This window comes from Chrysochloris asiatica, unplaced genomic scaffold, assembly GCF_000296735.1.
Source record: "Chrysochloris asiatica unplaced genomic scaffold, ChrAsi1.0 scaffold00208, whole genome shotgun sequence".
Lineage (NCBI taxonomy): Eukaryota > Metazoa > Chordata > Mammalia > Afrosoricida > Chrysochloridae > Chrysochloris > Chrysochloris asiatica.
Genome location: NW_006408726.1, coordinates 5,116,964 through 5,135,846, shown reverse-complemented (window position 1 = coordinate 5,135,846; position 18,883 = coordinate 5,116,964).

Here is an 18,883-nt window from a genome sequence, read left to right as displayed (position 1 = left end):
AATTCAATATCATTCTCCTGAACTCCTTCCCAGGCAGTTCCAAAGCCTGCCCTCCTTCCAATGAGAAGTCTAGGTCTAGCAGCAGCTCCTTTGTTTTGGTTACTGTATCTTGTTTCTGGACATGTGCCCAAATCTCTGACTGCCTCTTGGGCATGTTCAATAATTAGATGTGATTTCAATAATTAGATGAATATATTATGATGCATTATTATGCTTTCTGATTGCCCCCAGGTAGGTGTGATCAAGAGATGAGCTTCCCTTTTCACTTTTCTTATTACTCAACTCAGAGTAACTGCAGCAGATGTTATAGACAACAGGCTGTCTATCTGTTATATAACAGCTAACATTGTTTTTTTTGGATGGTGGAATTTTATATGGTGTGATTGTAGCTTGGCTATATGACTGAAATTGCTGCCTGTTCTTTGATAATGTAGGCAGAGAAAGGTAAAACGGGCACCAAAAATAAAATTAAATTAAACCACAACAGCAATAAAATAAAACAGATTGGATACTACAGTCTATATTTGTACACACACACACACACACACACACACACACACAACTTATTAAAATATGAGTATGATTTTAAGACCCCTCACTCAGCTGGCTGAAGCCATTCTGGGATACTGTTCTGTTTTAAGCAGTCCCTGTTGGCATCTCCCCCTTCTTAGATCCTGCATGCTGTGGTTTCTGCTGAGCAGATCTGGGCGTATGCATAGTACAGCCCTCCAGAAGGGGTGGTGTCCACTCTCTCAGGCACCCTCTCTAGTCACCAGAGTGGAGGTGTGTAGACAGTGAGAGACCAATGAACAGGAAAAATATTCACACCTTTATCACTGATGACCAGTCAGACATCTGTGGTGAAAGCGCTTCTCTGATCTTGCTCCTGCTCCATCATGCCCAAGATAACTGCTCCAGTACCTGCTGATAGCCACAATCAGAAAATTCCACCTTTCTTGATTCTGCTACAAATCCCACTAGCAGTAAGCCTTCAGTCCTAAATATTACTTTATATGTAGTTTAGAGTTCTGGGATTATCACCTGAACCTGCTTTATATGATATTCTGTTATTACTATTGGAGGTCTGCACTACGCTTCTCACTAATCCACTATCAACCCCAACCTCCCTTACTACATCTTGATCACATGTTTTCTCAATTACAGACTGAATTGATTACATTTTCTTCATGACTGATTTTAGTTGTTGCATAAATTTGATTTAGTTTAGGTGCATATGTTTGAAAAATAATTCTATGACCTGGTTTTCTTTGAAGGTGTACAGATATTATCCAATCACAAACACCAATGTACTTCAAGACAGATCTTGAAATGTTATTTTTGATGATGAATGTGATGCTATTCTCTTCAGTTTGTAATTCCCAGTATAGTAAACCATGTGATTGTCAGATTTTTTTTTTTTGACAACTTTCAGTTTTTCAAGATTCATTCTTCATACAATCCATGTTCTGATTATTAATGGATTTTTACAGCTGTTTCTTATCCTTTTGAGTTGTGCCCCATCAGAAAATGAAGGTCCCAAAATCTTTACTCTATTTGTATCATCATTGTCAGCTCTACTTTGATGAGGCAGCTCTTCCCTAAGCATATTTTGAGTGCCTTCCAAACTGAGAGACTCATCTTCTGGCACTATGTCTGACAATATTTTGGTGCCATTCATCATGTTTCAATAGTCAGTATTCTGATTCAGACAGTGTTCCACTGCTATTCATAAAGTTTTCACTGACTAAATATTCAGAAGTAGTCCATCCCTCCTTCTTCTTATTCTGTCTTTGTCTGAAAGCTCACCAAGTCCACCGTGGGTGATCCTGAGTAATGATAGTGTTTGTGATCTCTTTGGGCACAGGTACTTCCAGGCATATATGAAAATGCAAAATACCCCTTGCAGAGTGATGAATGAAGCCATTACTAGAGATGAATGCAGGTCAGTAGTTCAGAGCATCAGCATTGGGGTAACAGTCCATGGTTTATACTTCAACTCTTCTGTGTAAATGCTCAAGAGCTTTGGTCATTCATCTCTGCACCTAAGATTGTCTTTCTGAGAAGTGAGGATAACAAGAAAACCTCTAGGTACCAGAAACAAACAAACAAAACAAAACAAAACTTGTTATATGTAGTGTTTCAATCTTCCTTTTCTATAACATGCCTTCATGTATATATATTTATTGAGTGAGGTGACCATGCATGCTCACACTAGTCATTCAATATGGGGCATTTCATTATGGCTGGGAGGCAAGAGTTGAGTGTGATGTTCTCTAACCCACCTGGCAAAAGAGCCACAACAAGGGTAATAGACACCAGGTAATTAACCAAGTAGTATTTGTCCTTCTCATTTTTATGCCTCTATAGTGTGTCTTGGAGTCCTGGGTGCTGTGGGATAATGCACTGGGACACAAGGTCAGTTTGAATCACAAGGTTGGCGTTTCAAACTGCCAGCCATTCCTTGGAAACCCTTTATAGGTTCACTGTGAATCAGTACCAATTTAAAGGCATTTAACAACAACAGGGTGTGTCTTATAGAATTTGAGTATCATGTTATCAAATAACATCAAAGTAGCTCTGTGATTTGGGACCATCTACTTAACTGTAACCCCAACAGGGACAAAGGATATTCTAGGCAGTGCTCCACAACTCTCAGAATCTGTGAAGTGACCAGACATTATGTGGGCTCTCTATGCACTTTCACGTTGATGACTCTGCCAAAGTCCTAATAATACTCAACAAAAATTTCTCTGTGCTCTGTGACAACTCAGACCACCTTCTACTGAAGGACAGTGTTTGGGTTCTGGGGTGGCACTGTAGGATAAGCACTGGACCACACAGTCAGTTGGAATTGCAATGTTGGCAGTTCAAATTCACTAGCTGGTCTTTAAAAACCCTATGCAAGGTTTTACTATGAGTCAGAAGAGATTGGACAGCACTTAACAAGATCAACAACAAATAACATCTTATAATCCCAGGAATATGCATGGAGGGTGGAACCCACTTGCATTGTTAGTAATCATCCCATGACTGAGAACCACTCCTCTCTGTGATGGTGAAACTCAATAGTTCAGAGCACAGGGAGCACACGCCTTGGTTCATCTCTTGGGTTTTTCATTTGGAGCCTGGGGCTTGCTTACAGTGCTCTGGAGACTCACTTTCTCCACCTAAGGAGAACTGATATGAACCAGTCCACCAGCTCTGCTTATGGTCAGGGTTCAATGACTTAATGGTTGTAAAGTGTGTGTTTTGACTGATCAGAGAGTTTGTGAACATTAAAGCCTTGCCTGGAGTCTCAAGGTAAACAAGTTCCAGAGCTGTATTCAAATTGAGGTCCCAGGTCAGTGCCCTTTCCATGAGACTTACTTCTTTGGCTAAAGAACAGCCACTTTATTTTCATCTAAATCTAGTTTTTAAAGAATTAAATGTATCCAAAAATACACATAGTGGCAATTTGAGCCCCAACCCTAGCCATAACCGTAATTCTAGTCCCAACCATACCATTACTCTAACCATAACCTTAACCCTAGACCGAGCCCTAATCCTAACCTTGATCAAAACCTTAAAACTAACCCTAGTCCAAAGTCTAAACCTAAACAACTGGACAAAACAACAGTGTTATATGGTCAGAGAATCTGTGTGTGAGACGCTATACCCTTTCTTATCACTTTTGTGGATATTCCAGTCATGTGCAGAAAGTAAGAAAAGGATTGCAGGAGACTGCAATTCCTTTTGTTCCCTCTTCCTTCACCCAGGGAAATTTCTGGTCTTTGAAAGTCAGATTTTTGTGCAGTTCTCCACTCATATTGTCAGGAGGGACCAGTCACTGGGGAAGGATATCATGTTTGGTAGGGTGGAGAATCAGTGAAAAAGAGGAAGACCACCAGCAAGATGGATTGGCAAAGTGGCAGCATCAATGGGCTCAAGTGTGACAACAATAGTGAGGTTGGGCCAGGATTGGGCAGTGTTTTGTTCTGTTGTACATAAGGTTGCTATGAGTCGGTACCAGCTAGATGGCACCTAAAAACAAACCACTTCATTTACTGAGTGCATCGCCCATTTCTAGAGAGTAGGTTCACCAAACGTCTGAAGATTTCCATTTTCTTTATTGCTTTGTCTCTTTCTTCTCCATATTTAATTTTCCTCTCCTGGTTCCATGCTAAGCTAAAGTGAAGGCTTGAGTCTTATTAGTATTGCTAGTCCTTCACCTTCTCCACAGAGCACTTGGGTGTCACAATATTATAACCTGAGTGTCACTCAAACCTTCTCCCTGTGCCTGGTCTTCCTCACACAGCTCCCAGCAGAGTCAAACTCTGAGAAATGAATGGTGAGAGTAAGTGTGCCACCATGTGGTGCAGGGTCTGCAAGACCAAGTTCTCAGGGAAAGAGCTAAAAGTCTTGACTCCACAATCCCTTGATCTTTATGTAGGCCTAAAACCTCTCCTGTACTATCTCTTTCCTGTGGGTAGTGAGTGTCCTTTATTGTTCAAAATAAGTCCATTAGCCACTGGGAGGGAGGACCACATTCAGCAGTGAGAGAATTTTCAGACCAGTCCTTAGAAATGCCAGGAAACATTCTCTTCTATCCCCTGGTCTCTATTAAGGAAGCGCTCCAGCTAAGGGTCATGAGGAAATCCATCAGATACATTCTCACTTAACCCAGAGTGAAGCTCTGTTATCAAACTAGAGAAAAGAAGCAGGACATGTAAGGAAGAGAGATAACTAAATGGAAGCTTCTGAAAGACACATACAATTCACCCCACACATACAATTCACCCCAAGCCCCAGTGATCATTAGGAATGACCTGGGTCAGTACTTAGTTATAATCCATACAATGTGCTGCACCTAATTTGTCCCATTCAGAGTCCTATTACTGTTGTATTTAATTCAGTAGACATTTAGGAAGGGCTGCACTGTGGTGCTGTGCCCATCATTGTCACCTCCATGACCATGAGGGATTAACAAGGCAGGGGACAGTCTGGAGGCTTCCTCCAGACCCTAACTTACTGGGAAGGAGAAAGACAGAAGTTGGGAAAGGAATCCTGGGGCTAAGGTGAATTGGGAAGTAGGGATGGGGTGCAATGATGAAGAACATGGTTTCTGGGTCAGACCCTCAGAAGATGTGGGCAGGTCCTAGCAAAGGTATCTCCAGGGTCAGACACTTTGTAGAGTCTTGGTTAGAATATCCAGAATGAAAGCATATGCTACGAGTACCTAAACCTATGTCCAAGATGCTTGAATTTAGCTGGAAACAGGGAACGTCAGCCTGCTGTGCATTGGAGCTAGGCAGCCTTTGGGCAATTGTTTTATTATTTAACTCAGCACTATCCTAGTGTGGAGAGCCCTGGTATGGCACAGTAGGTTAATGTCTGTCTGAGCCACAAGGTCAGCAGTTAAAGCTCCCCAACCATTCTCCAGAAACCCTATACAGGTTCACTATGAGTTGACTAGATGACAGTTAACAACAATAATTCTTTGTTGACTTGCTTTCAATCTTTCACATTTTTGCTTCCGAATTAACGTGACTTTCTAAATTAGAGGGACTGTTTGCTGCAGGAGCCAGGGAAGGCCTGGTAATTAGAGCAGAATCTGGGTTTTGAAGCAGGTCTGACTGCTGCCAGTTTGGAGCCAGGTGAATCACTTGTATCTAGTGCCATCTTCGGACCATTTTAGAGAACTGCAACTGAAGTAGCAAGCCATGCTTACAAAAGCATCCTTCTTCACTTCTAATTTAGGGAATCGGCTGATCTACCTAGGCAAAAAGTCTGTGCTAGAGATCATTTATTAGCTAAATGAGGCTTTAAAACATTCAAGAGTTTACAGGAACAGTGACTAAGGCAGGAGGTGGGACCAGGGTCTGATCTACCCAACTGGGCAAGGATGGAAAGTTCTAAGATAGGGCAAGTACTTTCATCTTCATTTTATACAAATACCCCAATAAAGTGAATCTTAGATGTGACAATAACTCCCTGGTTTTCAGCCTTCAAAAGAGTTCAGTGGCTCATTATTCTGGCCCAGGCCCTCAAGGTGGCTTCATTCTCTTCTACTACTCACCCCCAGACTTCCTGTCAAGGGCTTTGGGGCAAAGTCTATAAAAACTCTTTGTGGATCTACTGGATTCCACTGTGGTGACAGGCTTGGATAGGTGTGTGTGTTGTCTCTGGGAATTTAGTATTCAAAAGTGATTTCTCCTGAAAAGTTTCATTCTCTCTCAGTATCCACAAGGTCAAGTGGCCAATCACAACCATTTTCCACATGTCCTCTCTCTCACTGCTTTAACTTCTAGCTAGGATTACAAAGATCTCAAAAGTATTTGAAAGTACTTTCATGTGATAGTGGTTTAAAATGCCCTGACATTACTGCTAGATTCATTAAACAGTTCTGCTTTAAAATAAAGAAATGGCACTGACCATTCCTCCCACAGAACTCTCATCTGGGTTCCATAATTACTTACAATGGCAACACAGAACTCAGACACTATAGTCACAGTTAAGGAGTTTATCAGGAAATTTAACAAACTACAATTCAGGATCAGAAAATGCTCAGGATACAGCCTTTTGATAAGGAAGCTTCTTCTTTGCCAGGCCTGCAAGTAGGCCTCTCTCTGATCCTCACTCTCTTAGACATGGGCCCCTTGGATTCTCTCCTGCCCTTTGGACTCTGTCCTGCTCCAGCAGTGTCACAAAACTCTATTAGAGCTGCTGTTATATGCCCTACACTTTGCTATAAGCCTCAGTCTAAGTGTACAGGGTTCTAGTACTATGGATCAGCAAACCTAGATCCCCCAAATCAGTGACTGAAAGTACCTTATTCCACAAAGGCGCTCAGCTGTACTTGCTCTAGGGGCTAGGAAGTTCACTGCTCTGTCTCATTCTCTGACTGTTGGCTCTGCTGCTGCGTCTCCTCTGATGTCAAAGCTCTGTTTCCTGAGTTGTGGTAGTTCAATGGGCTGTGGTTTCAAGGTTCAAAGAAGCATTCCATTCTGGCTCTTCTCCATTAATGGTAGTCACATTCCACCTCCTGCTTCTGAGATGACTCATTTTAAGGCCACCTTAGAATATCACAGTTTGCAAACACAACCCTACTAACAATCTCTCACAACTGAATTGTATAATCCTACCAGTATCTTCCCCGATCTTCTCTTACCCAGACCTATTAGGTTAAAAAAAAAAAAAAAAAAGTTTGGTGGGAGTTACAAAGACTGTGAGTAAAAGAGGTAAATGATGTCATTCACTCCACTGCACTGATGCAATCTATATCAAAATTAGAGAAGTATGCACCCTGTGACCTAACAATTCCACTTCTAGGAATGATATTCACTCCCCAAGAGAATTAACACACATAATTTGTATAAGCTTATTCAAAGTACTATTGTTTTTTAATTAGAAATATTAACAATAAATTAAGTGCCTATTAACAGAATAATAGTTAAATAAATTGTGTTACAACAATACTATGGAGTAGTAGGAAACCAGCCATATGAAAGAATACAAAGGAAAGATCTCCATGATATATTGTGTCACTGTGGGTTAATGCGCCAGACTGCAAAGCCATTTGAACTGCAAGGTCGGCGGTTCAAGCTCACCAGCTGCTCCTCAGAAACCCTATACAGGGTGACTATGGGTTGGAATCGACTCAACGGCACTTAACAACAACAACAACACACATATATGTGTTGTTGTTGTTAAGTGCCGTTGAGTCGGTACAAACTCATAGCGACCTTATGCACAGCAGAACAAAACACTGCCCGATCCTGGGCCAAACTCACTACTGTTGCCACGCTTGAGTCCATCGATGCTGCCACTTGGCCAAACCATCTCGTTGGGGCACTTTCTCTCTTTGTCTGTCCCTCCACCTTACCAAACATGATATCCTTCTCCAGTGACTGGTCCCTCCTGACAATATGTCCAAAGTATGAGAGATGAAGGTTGGCCATCTTGGCCTCCAAGGAGCACTCTGGCTGCACTTCTTCCAAAATGATCTATTGGTTCTTTTGGTAGCCCATAGGAACTTTCAATATTCTCCTCCAACACCATAACGCAAATGCATCAATTCTTCTATGGTTTCCTTATTCACTGTCCAGCTTTCACATGCATATGAGGTTATTGAAAATATCATGTCTTGGGTCAGGAGCATCTTACTCCTCAAGCTGACATCTTTGCTTTTCAACACTTTTTAAAGGTCTTGTGCAGCAGATTTGCCTAATGCAATACATCATTTGATTTCTTAACACACATAATTTGTATAAGCTTATTCAAAGTACTATGTTTTCTTTACATTGAGATGTAATCCATTTAGGGTTTCCAAGGAGCAGCTGGTGAGCTTGAACTGCTGACCTTCAGTTCAAATGGATTTGCAGTCTGGCATTATTAACCCACAGTGCCAGATCAGGACTCCAAACAAAGCCTAAAGCACCTGTTATTCAGAGGCGGTCTCCCATCCAAGGATTACCCAGGCCCTACCTTGATTAGCTTCAAGATCAGAGGAGATTGGGCACACTCAACGTGGAAAGGCTGGTGATTAGTCATTAGAAAGATACAAATCAAAATAACAATGAGATATCATCTCACACCAGTAATAACATTGAAGTTCAAAAAAGCAGAGGACAATAAATGCTGGCAAGCATGTGGCGAGATTGTGAACCTTTTTACATTTCTCATGGCAATGCAAAATGGCTTAACCATTCTGGAAAACAGTATGGCGCTTCCTCAGAAAATTGGAAATAGAAATTCCTCTACTTGGTATATATCCTCAAGGAATACAAACCAGAAAATGAGTAGGTATATCCACACCAATATTAATAGCAGCACTATTCACAATAGGGAGACAGCCTAAGTGCCCATCAATGGAAGAATGGATAGACCAATTTTGGTACATACACACAATGGAATATTATGCTGCCTTGAAAAATAACAAAGAAGCTGCAAGCCACCCTATAACATGGATGAACCTTGAAGACATTATGCTGAGTGAAATTAGTCAGTCACAAAAAGACAAATATTACATAAGATCATTATTGTAAAAACTTAAGATAAGACACCCATACTAAAAGAAAACAATCTTTTTTGATTGCTGGGGTGGAAGGGACGGAATGGAAGAGCACAGGTTATGGGATAGATACACCATAGTTTGGATATAAGGGAGTGCAATACACAAGAACTTGGAGGAGAATGGGAAAACAAGGTAGATAGGGGAACACTTAGGTAGGTTTGCATGCACTAAATGGGACAGAGGTAAATAGTGATTGTATGCTCAACCTTGGGATAACATGGCTCTGTGATACAGGGATAGAGGCAGTCTGATTGGGATAAAGAAGATAAAGAATGTTAAGATGCTTGATTGTCTTATGAATATTGGTTTCCCTTGTCTATTATTGTAAAATAGATATTAGAGTGAGATAGAAAGGATTACTGGAAAACATGATTACAAAAAACTTTTAAGCCCATCTTCTGTTGCTGTTATTAGGTGCCATCGAGTTGATAGTGGCCCATAGCTACCTTATGCACAACAGAACAAAACACTGCCCAATCCTGGGCAAACCTCATTACTGTTGCTACACTTGAGTCTATCATGCTGCCACTTGCCCAATCCATCTCCTTGGGGGTCTTCCTCTTTTTCTCTGTCCCTCCACCTTACCAAACATGATACACTTCTACAGTGACTGGTCTCCCCTGACAGTATGGCTGAAGTATGAAAGATGAAGTTTGGCCATCTTGGCCTCCAAGGAGCACTCTGACTGCACTTCTTCCAAAATGGATCTATTGGTTCTTTTGGCAGCCCATGGAACATTTAATACTCTCCTCCAACACCATAACTCAAAAGCCTCCATTTTTCTATAGTTTTCCTTATTCACTCTTCAGCTTTTGCATGCATATGAGGTTATTGAAAATACCATGGCTTCGGTCAGGTGCACCTTAGTCCTCAAGCTGAGCTCTTTACTTTTCAACATTTTAAAAGGTCTTGTGCAGCAGATTTGCCTAATGCAGTACGCTGTTTGATTTCTTGACTGCTGTTTCTGTGAGAGTTGATAGTTGATCCAAGACTAGAGCAAGATAAGAAAATTGTGATAAAGGAAATAAGTGTAAATTGCTCCAATTTGATGAAATTGACCTACATTTATGATGTAGTAACTCAAAATACCAACTGAGAGGGAAGGTGTGTTCATATCAGTTCTATCCCTTCTGTATACAGGATTGATAGGAATGGGCAACTTAGACATTGACTACGTAAAATGGGGGCACTATAAAGGCACAAAGTGGCTGGCTTACAAGTTTTCTAGAGCAAGTTTAGTTTTTTAGTGTGAGGGAAGGTAGAACCCCCATTGAATAGTTTCCATTTTGTCTAGACAGGTGTGGTGAAAGATGGGGGTAGGATTTTTATGATTCAATAGTGAGTAACTGTTAGCATGACTAATTGTGATTGCCACAACTATACACAACTGTAAGGTAAAAGTTTTGTAACATAAAGGGGGTAGTAGTTAATCTTACAGTCCAGGAACAGAGAACCCTAGGACCTTCAAGGGAGAAAAGCATGAGCGGAATGTGGGACCCTGTTCAGAGAAGCAGCAAAGCAGAGATGGAGACTGAGATGAGGGCATGGAAAGACGAGCAGCTGAAGACTCTAGACTCATTAAAAGAGAAAAGCTGTGTGGTGACAGCCAGGAGTCAACCCTTTGGTTGTTTAATGAGTGTTTTTGTGCACATCAAAAAACAAACAAACAAACACAAAAGAGATGGAATAGAAGCAGATACTGTTGAATGATTTTTAAAAAAGAAAGAAAGAAACTTCACTTTGAGGTAGAAGAACACAAATGTTAGAAATGCATTCTGTGAATGAAAAAAAACAAAAAAACAAAAAAAGCAGTACATGACCTTAAATTATTTTTATTTGTTCTTAAAGTACAGTTAATGTTACATGTTTTGGAAAGTGTCCAATACATTTGGTGTGTTAGACAACAATAATAGCACATTGTCCATTCCATTCACATCTATAAAATAAAAACAGCCTTCAATTTTAGGAAGCACACAACGTGTAACAAAACTAAAATTTTCTCAGTACTTTCAATGAATCAGAAAACAACGTATAGTTGCTCCAGAGAACTGCACAAAGTCAAGTTTTACCCTTTAAAAAAGTTTACATTGTGTTCCAAGAAGGAAAGTGTTCCAAATATATTCTGCAAATAAGAAAACAGTATCTGACTTTTCAGATTCAAGTGTATGAATGAAAAATGAAGTCATTAAAAGTTTTCCAATCAAAGTACTTATTACAAGAAATAGAAAGTTCTCACTTTGGATTTCACATACCTCAATGGAAACTCTTGTACATTGTTTTCTCTGTCATAGAAAGCGTTGTGAAAATTCTCATCATTATAATATTTAATATACTCTGAAATTATCTTAATCTCTTTTAAAATCATGTAGGTGGGATATTGTATATCTTCTTTACTAAGCGCTGCTTTGGGATCTTTCCATTCCCAGTAACACAGTGATTCTCTGAATGTGAAGGAATCTTGTTTCCTTAGATGCATAATATATTGGAAAATTTCACATTCTTGTAATACAGAGATTACTTTCAAAGGATGTGTAGAAAAGTATTTAACATTTATGTTTTTCAGTAAGAACACTGGTATAATATTTGCTAAATCATAGAGAGTCTTGACATACATCCTTGTCATACATGGTGTTTTTGACAGCATATAAAATTTGACTTTAAATATTATTGAGACAGAAAGTACACAGTGGTTTCTCATTCCCATTGATTACATTCCTTTCTTGTAATACAAAGTGTACTTTGATAATATTTAAGACACATTTATTTCATGTAGCTCAATGTTTTTGTTGTTGTTGTTGTTGTGTGCCATAAAGTCGGTACCGACTCATAATGACCCTATGCACAACAGAATGAAACACTGCATGGTACTGGGCCAATATCATAATTGTTGCCACACTTGAACCCATTGATGCTGCCACTTTGCCAATCCATCTTGCTGGGGGTCTTCCTCCAATGAGGATATTTTCAATAACCTCATATGCAGGCAAAAATTGGACTGTGAATAAGGATGCATCTGAGTTATGGTGTTGAAGGGGAATATTGAAAGTTCCATGGACTGTCAAAAGAACCAACAGATCTGTGTTGGAAGAAGTGCAGCCAGAGTGCTCCTTGGAGGCCAGGATGGCCAAACTTCGTCTCTCATACTTCAGACATGTTGTCAGGAGGGACAAATCACTGGAAAATGATAGGAGGGTCAGAGAAAAAGAGGAAGACCCCCAACGAGATGGATTGGCCAGGTGGCAACATCGATGGACTCAAGTGTGCCCACAGTAATGAGGTTGGCCCAGGACTGGACATTGTTTCGCTCTACTGTGCATAAGGTCACTATGAATCGGTGCTGACTCAATGGCACCTGACAATAACAACAGTCCAGTTCTGATTAGCAAGCCATTGAAGCTAGGCCAAATGGGCACAATCTGCAAGTTTGGGTGTTTTTGTGCATCTCCCTTCACTTCACATCAGCTGGACACTTCACTCTCAGCTTTAGGCCTCCGTGGCTAGGTCTAGACCTGGCTTAGGAGTCCACAGGTCTCACCACACTTCAGATCAACCAACCTTTCCTATTCTCTTTCTCATCTCCAGGTCAACAGCAGTCTATGGAACATGGTCATACTCCATCCATATCTTCATTGCTGCCTATCCTCCACTTACCCCCACCAGTACACCAATGTGGTCACAAGCAAACTTACATTCCTGATTGTGTGTTCCCTTTGGGTTTCAGTCTTGGAGAGGGTTTGTTCCAAAGGGACTTGATAGCTTGCCTTGATGGCTCCCCAGCGAACAAATTGCTTTTTCATGTAGTAGCCAATCAGTCTATCATCTATATATATATATTTTTTCCTCCTGGTCATTCTTTCAAGAAGTATATTCTGTCCCTCTAGCTGTTTCAGGCTGATCTGCATGTCCTTTCAAGTGGGGATGTCCTACCTCAGAAGGTTCTGGATGGGGTTTAGGATTCCACCAAAGGTCATATACACTACAAAGGCTCCTCAAGAAGCCTATTTCTTCTAGTTCCCCTTTTAGGTATTCCAATCATGGCAGATCAGGTAGATGTGCTGTAAGGAGCTCCATCAGTAACAACACAGAATACCAGACCAAGGAGGTTCAGGGGATGGTGCTAAAACTCTGAACCACAAATAAAGGAATACTTAGAAGCTTGGAAGGCTTACAGCTAGGGAAATTTGTAGTAGAATCAAGAAACTCATTGTTTTCTAATTCAAGACACTCAGCTGATCCTGGAACCACCATCCGGGGAAAGACCAAGAGGGGAAAGGATCAGAACAGCCACAAACACCTGACAGAACCACGGAGAAACAGGTGTGGACAATCTTTATGTGGTATCTGTCCATTGGTCTCTCACTGTCTATGCACCTCCTTTCCAGTGAGTAGAGGGGATGCCTGAGTGAGTGGACACCCCACCTCCATCCCTGGAAGGCTCTACTGTACAGATCTCCGTGAAATTTAAAGTGACAGTTTCCACTTAAAAACCAACGGCCACCACACATCTGTCAGTTTGTCATACTGTGGTGGCTTGTGTGTTGCTGTGATTCTGAAAGCTATGCAACCGGTATTTTAAATAGCCTGCAGGGTCACCAATGGTGGACAGATTTCAGATGAGTTTCCATACAAAGACAGACTAGGAAGAAAGAGTGATGACCTACTTCCAAATATTTAGTCAATGAAAATCTTATGAATAGCAGAGAAACACTGTCAGATATAGTGCCAGAAAATGAGCCCTTCAGGTTGGAAGACACTAAAAATGCGACTGGGGAAGAGCTTCCTCCTCAAAGTAGAGTTGACCACGATAAAGAGAATGGAGTAAAGCTAGTGGGAGAAAAGACCCCGGGACCTTCATTTGCTGATGGGGTACAACTCAAAATGAAGAGAAACAGCTGTAAACATCCACTGAAAATTGGAACATGGAATGTATGAAGTATGAATCTGGGAAAATTGGAAAAAAAAGTATGAATCTGGGAAAAAGTTTTCAAAAATGAAGTGGAAAGCATAAACATCGATATCTTAAGCATTAGTGAGCTGAAATGGACTGATATTGGCCATTTTGAATCTGATGTTCACTGGCTTACTATGAAGGAAATGACAAATTGAAGAGGAATGGTATTGTATTCATTTTCAAAAAGAACATATCCAGATCAGTTCTGAGGTACAATGCTTCTGTGATAGGATAATATCCATGCACCTACAGGGAAGCCCAGTTATTACCACTATTATTCAAATGTATGCAACAACCACGAAAGCCAGTGAGAATGAAATAGAAGAATTCTACCAACTTCTTCAATCTGAAATTGATCAAACATGCAATCAAGATGTATTGAGCATTACTGATGATTGGAATGTAAAGGTTAGGAGCAAAGAAGAAGTATCAGTAGTTGGAAAATAGGTCCTTGGTAATAGAAATGATGCTGGAGAATGCATGATAGAATTCTGCAAAACCAATGATTTGTTCATTTAAAATAGCTTCTTTAGACAGCATAAGGGATGGCTATATACATGGACCTCACCAGATGGAGTACATAGAAATCAAATTGACTACATCTGCAGAAAGTGAGGATGGAAAAACTCCACATCATCAGTGAAAACAAGGCCAGGGGCAGACTGTGGAACAGACCATCAGTTACTCATATACGAACTCAAAATGAAGCTGAAGAAAATGAAAACCAGTCCATGAGAGTCAAAATATGACCTTGAATATATCCCACCTGAATTTAGAGATCATCTGAAGAACAGATTTGATACATTAAACACTAAAGACCAAAGACCAGTAGAGTTGTGGGATGACATCAAGAGCATCATACATGAAGAAAGCAAAAAGTCATTGAGAAGACAAGAAAGAAGGAAAAGGTCAAAATGGATGTCAGAAGAGACACTGAAACTTGCTCTCCAGCATAGAAATGCTAAAGCCAATGGAAGAAATGAGGAGGTCCAAAAGCTGATCAGAACATTTCAAAGATGAGCTCGAGAAGATAAAGTCAAATATTACAACAAAATGTGCAAAGATCTGGAATCACAAAACCAAAAAGGAAGAACACGCTTAACATTTCTCAAGCTGGGGGAACTGAAGAAAAAATTCAAGCCTCGACTTTTGTTATTGAAAGATTCTTTTGGAGAATTATTGAATGATGCAGAAAGCATCAAGAGAAGATGGAAGGAATACAAACAGTCATTGTACCAAAAGGAAATGGTTAATGTTTAGCCATTTCAAGACGTAGCTTATGATCAAGAGCCAATGATACTAAAGGAGGAAGTCCAAGACGTATTCAAGGAATTGGCAAAGAACAAGGCATCATGGATTGATGGAATAAAAATTGAAATCTTTCAAGAAAGTGAGGCAGCACAGGAGGCACTCACTCATCTCTGCCAAGAAACTTGGAAGACAAGTATCTGGCCGACTGATTGGAAGAGACCCATATTTGTGCCCATTCCAAAGAGAGGTGACCCAACAGAATGCAGAAATCATTGGACAATCTCATTGATAACCCATGCAAGTAAAGTTTTGCTCAAGGTAATACAGAAATGCCTACAATCATACATTGACAAGGAATTTGTCTAATTTCAGTCAAGACCCATTGGACTTTACAAAGACATCCTCGTTCCACGGCCTCTTCTGAATTTGGCTTGAACCTCTGGAAGTTCTCTGTAACTGTATGCCTTTTGTAAAACTTTACTCCCATGGGATAGCAAAGATATTGTCCGATAATTTCTACATTCCATTGGGTCATCTCTCTTTGGAATGGGCACAAATATGGATCTCTTCCAATTAGTTGGCCAGATAGTTGTCTTCCAAATTTCTTGGCATAGACAAGTGAGTGCCTCCAGTGCTACTTCACTTTCTTGAAAGATTTCACTCAATTCCTGGTGTCTTGTTCTTTGCCAATTCATTCAATGCACCTTGGAGTTCTTCCTTCAGTATCATTGGCTCTTGATCATATGCTGGCACTTGAAATGGTTAATATTAATCATTTCTTTTTGGTACAGTGACTCTGTTTTCCTTCCATCTTCTTTTGATGCTTTCTGCATCATTCAAAAATTATTGCATTTACATTGATAGTGTTTCGGGTACATTCCCATCCTTGAAATACAAAAGTATTTTGAAAACATGTAAAACTTCTTTTTCTATATATTTGATTGAAAGAAAATTTGAAAGCTTTCTACTTTCCTGAATGCTTGGAGGACTTTCACATCCTTATATTTCAACGTATTGTACATAACATGCAAAACCCTACAGACTGTATGTACATGAATGCTATAAACTATAGGTTGTTGTCTCATTCACAGCTTATATATATAACAGTCCTGCTTTCATGAAGCAGGCATACTTTTCTAAGGTGTAAATCTGATTACACTTTAGGAACTTAGGTGATATTTAAAACATGAGGCTTTTCTCTCTAGTTACACTCAGTGCATTTGTTTGCTGTAGTCACTTCTAGTATTTTCTCCCCTACCTAGTGGGACACATGAGACCTAAATACATTAACACATTAGAAAACTGAAATTTGATTTTGGTATGAGAACTTCAATGTTTGAAATACAGCCTGTGAATGAGAAAACATGGTAGAGTACCTGACATTAAACAAGTTTTAATCTCAAAGTACAGTTTTGCTACATGATTTGGAAAGTTTTCAATACATTCTGTGAGTTAGAAAACAAAGAGCACATTGTTCATTCAATTCAAAATCTATCATATAAAAACAACATTGACCTTTAGTGAAGCATGCATTGTTCAAAAAAATTTTATCTCAATACATTCAATTAGTGGGAAAGAAATGTGTAGTTTCTCCAGAAAGCCACTTAAAGTTAAAAGCTGACATTTATATTTAAAGATATGGTTAGGGGTTAGGGTTAGGGCTTACGGTTTAGGGTTAGGGTTTAGATTAGGTTTAGGGTTAGGGTGTTTTATTTTATTTTTTGGTTTAGGGTTAAGATTAGGATTGGGGCCAGGGTTAGGTTTGGGACTGGTGTTAAGTTTAGATATAGGATTAGGGTTAGGGTTATGGTTGGTCCCAGATTTAAGGTTAGAGTTACAGTTAGGGTTAGGGATAGTGCTATATTTAGGGTTATGATATGGTTTAGGGTTAGTTTTAGGTTTAGGGTGGAGACTGTTGTTGTTGTTATATGCCGTGGAGTCGGTTCCGACTCATAGCGACCCTGAATAGGGTTTCCGAGGCTGTACATCTTTACGGGAACAGATCGCCTCATCTTTCTCCCACGGAGCAGCTGGTAGTTTCGAAATGCTGACCTTCCGGTTCACAGCCTGACTAGGCATGTTTATAGTTAGGACTTGGATTGATGCTAGATTTTGGGTTATGGTAGTGCCTAAGGTTAGGGTTAGGGTTAGAGATTGGTTTAGGGCTGGGAATAGTGTTAGGGTTAGGATTGTAGCTAGTTTTAGGGTTAGGGTAGGCTTAGGATAGGGATTGGGGCTAGGGTTAGGGTTATTTCTGGGTCAATCAATGGTTAGAGTTAGGGATAGAGTTATGATTAGGTTTTGGACTAGAGTTGGCATTAGGTTTAAGAATATATAGTTAGGGAAAGGGTTATGGTAGGGTCTAGGGTTAGGGCTATGCTGTATATTATGGTTAGGGTTGGGAACTAGGGTTAGGGTTTGGCTTAGTGTAAGGTCAAGTTTGGGCTAGAGTTAGGGTTAGGGCTGGGGATAGTGTAAGGGTTAGAGACATGCTTAAAGTTAGAGTTAAATTAGGGGAAGAGTTAGAGTAGGCTTAATGTTACGGAAGGGTCTCAGCTTAGGGTTAATGTTATGGTTAGTGTTATGGTTAAGGTTATTGCAGGGCCTATGGGTTAAGGTTGGAGTCTTGGTGTGGCACTGTAGGATAGGCACTTGACCACAACATCTGTTTGAACCACCAGGTTGGTGGTTCAAACTCACCAACCACTCCTTGGAAATCCTATATAGGGTCACTATGGGTCAGAACCAATTCAACAGCACTTAACACCAACAACAATGCATTAAGGTTAGGGTGAGGTTTAGTGTTGAGACCAGGGTTAGGGTTAATGTAATTGTTAAGGTTGGGTTATGGCTGAAAGGTTAGGATTTGTGTAGGGTTAAGGTTAGGGTATTACCTTAGGGTTAGGGTTAATGTTATCATTAGGTTTAGAGTTAGTGTTAATGTTAGGGTTATTATAGGGTCAAGTGTTAGGACTAGGTTTGAGATTACAGTTAGGTTTAGGAATAAGGTTAGGATAAGGGTTAGGTCTGGGGATAGGGTTAGGGTTCTCATTGTTATTGAGTATTATTGAGTCCGTTCAGACTCATAGGGTTTTGGAAGAACTGATGGTGGATCTGAACTACCGACATTGTGGTTAGCAGTCCAGGGTTTATCCTACAGCAGGGTTATCATAGGGACTAGATTTAGAATTACAGTTAGGATTATGGTTTCCGTTCAGCTAAGGATAGAGACTAGGCTTAGGGTTATGGTTGGTTTGGGTTAGGGTTAGGATTGGGGCTAGGGTTAGGTTTACTGTTAGGATTAAGGCTACATTAAAGGTTATGGTTAGTATTAAGGTTAGGTTTGAGACTAAAGTAAGGCTTAGGGTTGGGCCTAAGTTTAGAGTTAGTTTTAATTTTAGGGTTAGCATTTGGACTAGTGTTACAGTAAGGATTTGGGTTATAGTTATGGTTAGATTTATGAATCAGGATAGGGTTAAGTTTGAGGTTAGAGTTAGGGGTAGGTTAGGGTTGGGAAGTTCTCTGGCCTACTGATTGGAAGAGATCAATGTTTGTGCCCATTCCAAAGAGAGGTGACCCAACGGAATGCGGAAATCATCGGACAATCTCTTTGATATCTCAAGTGAGCA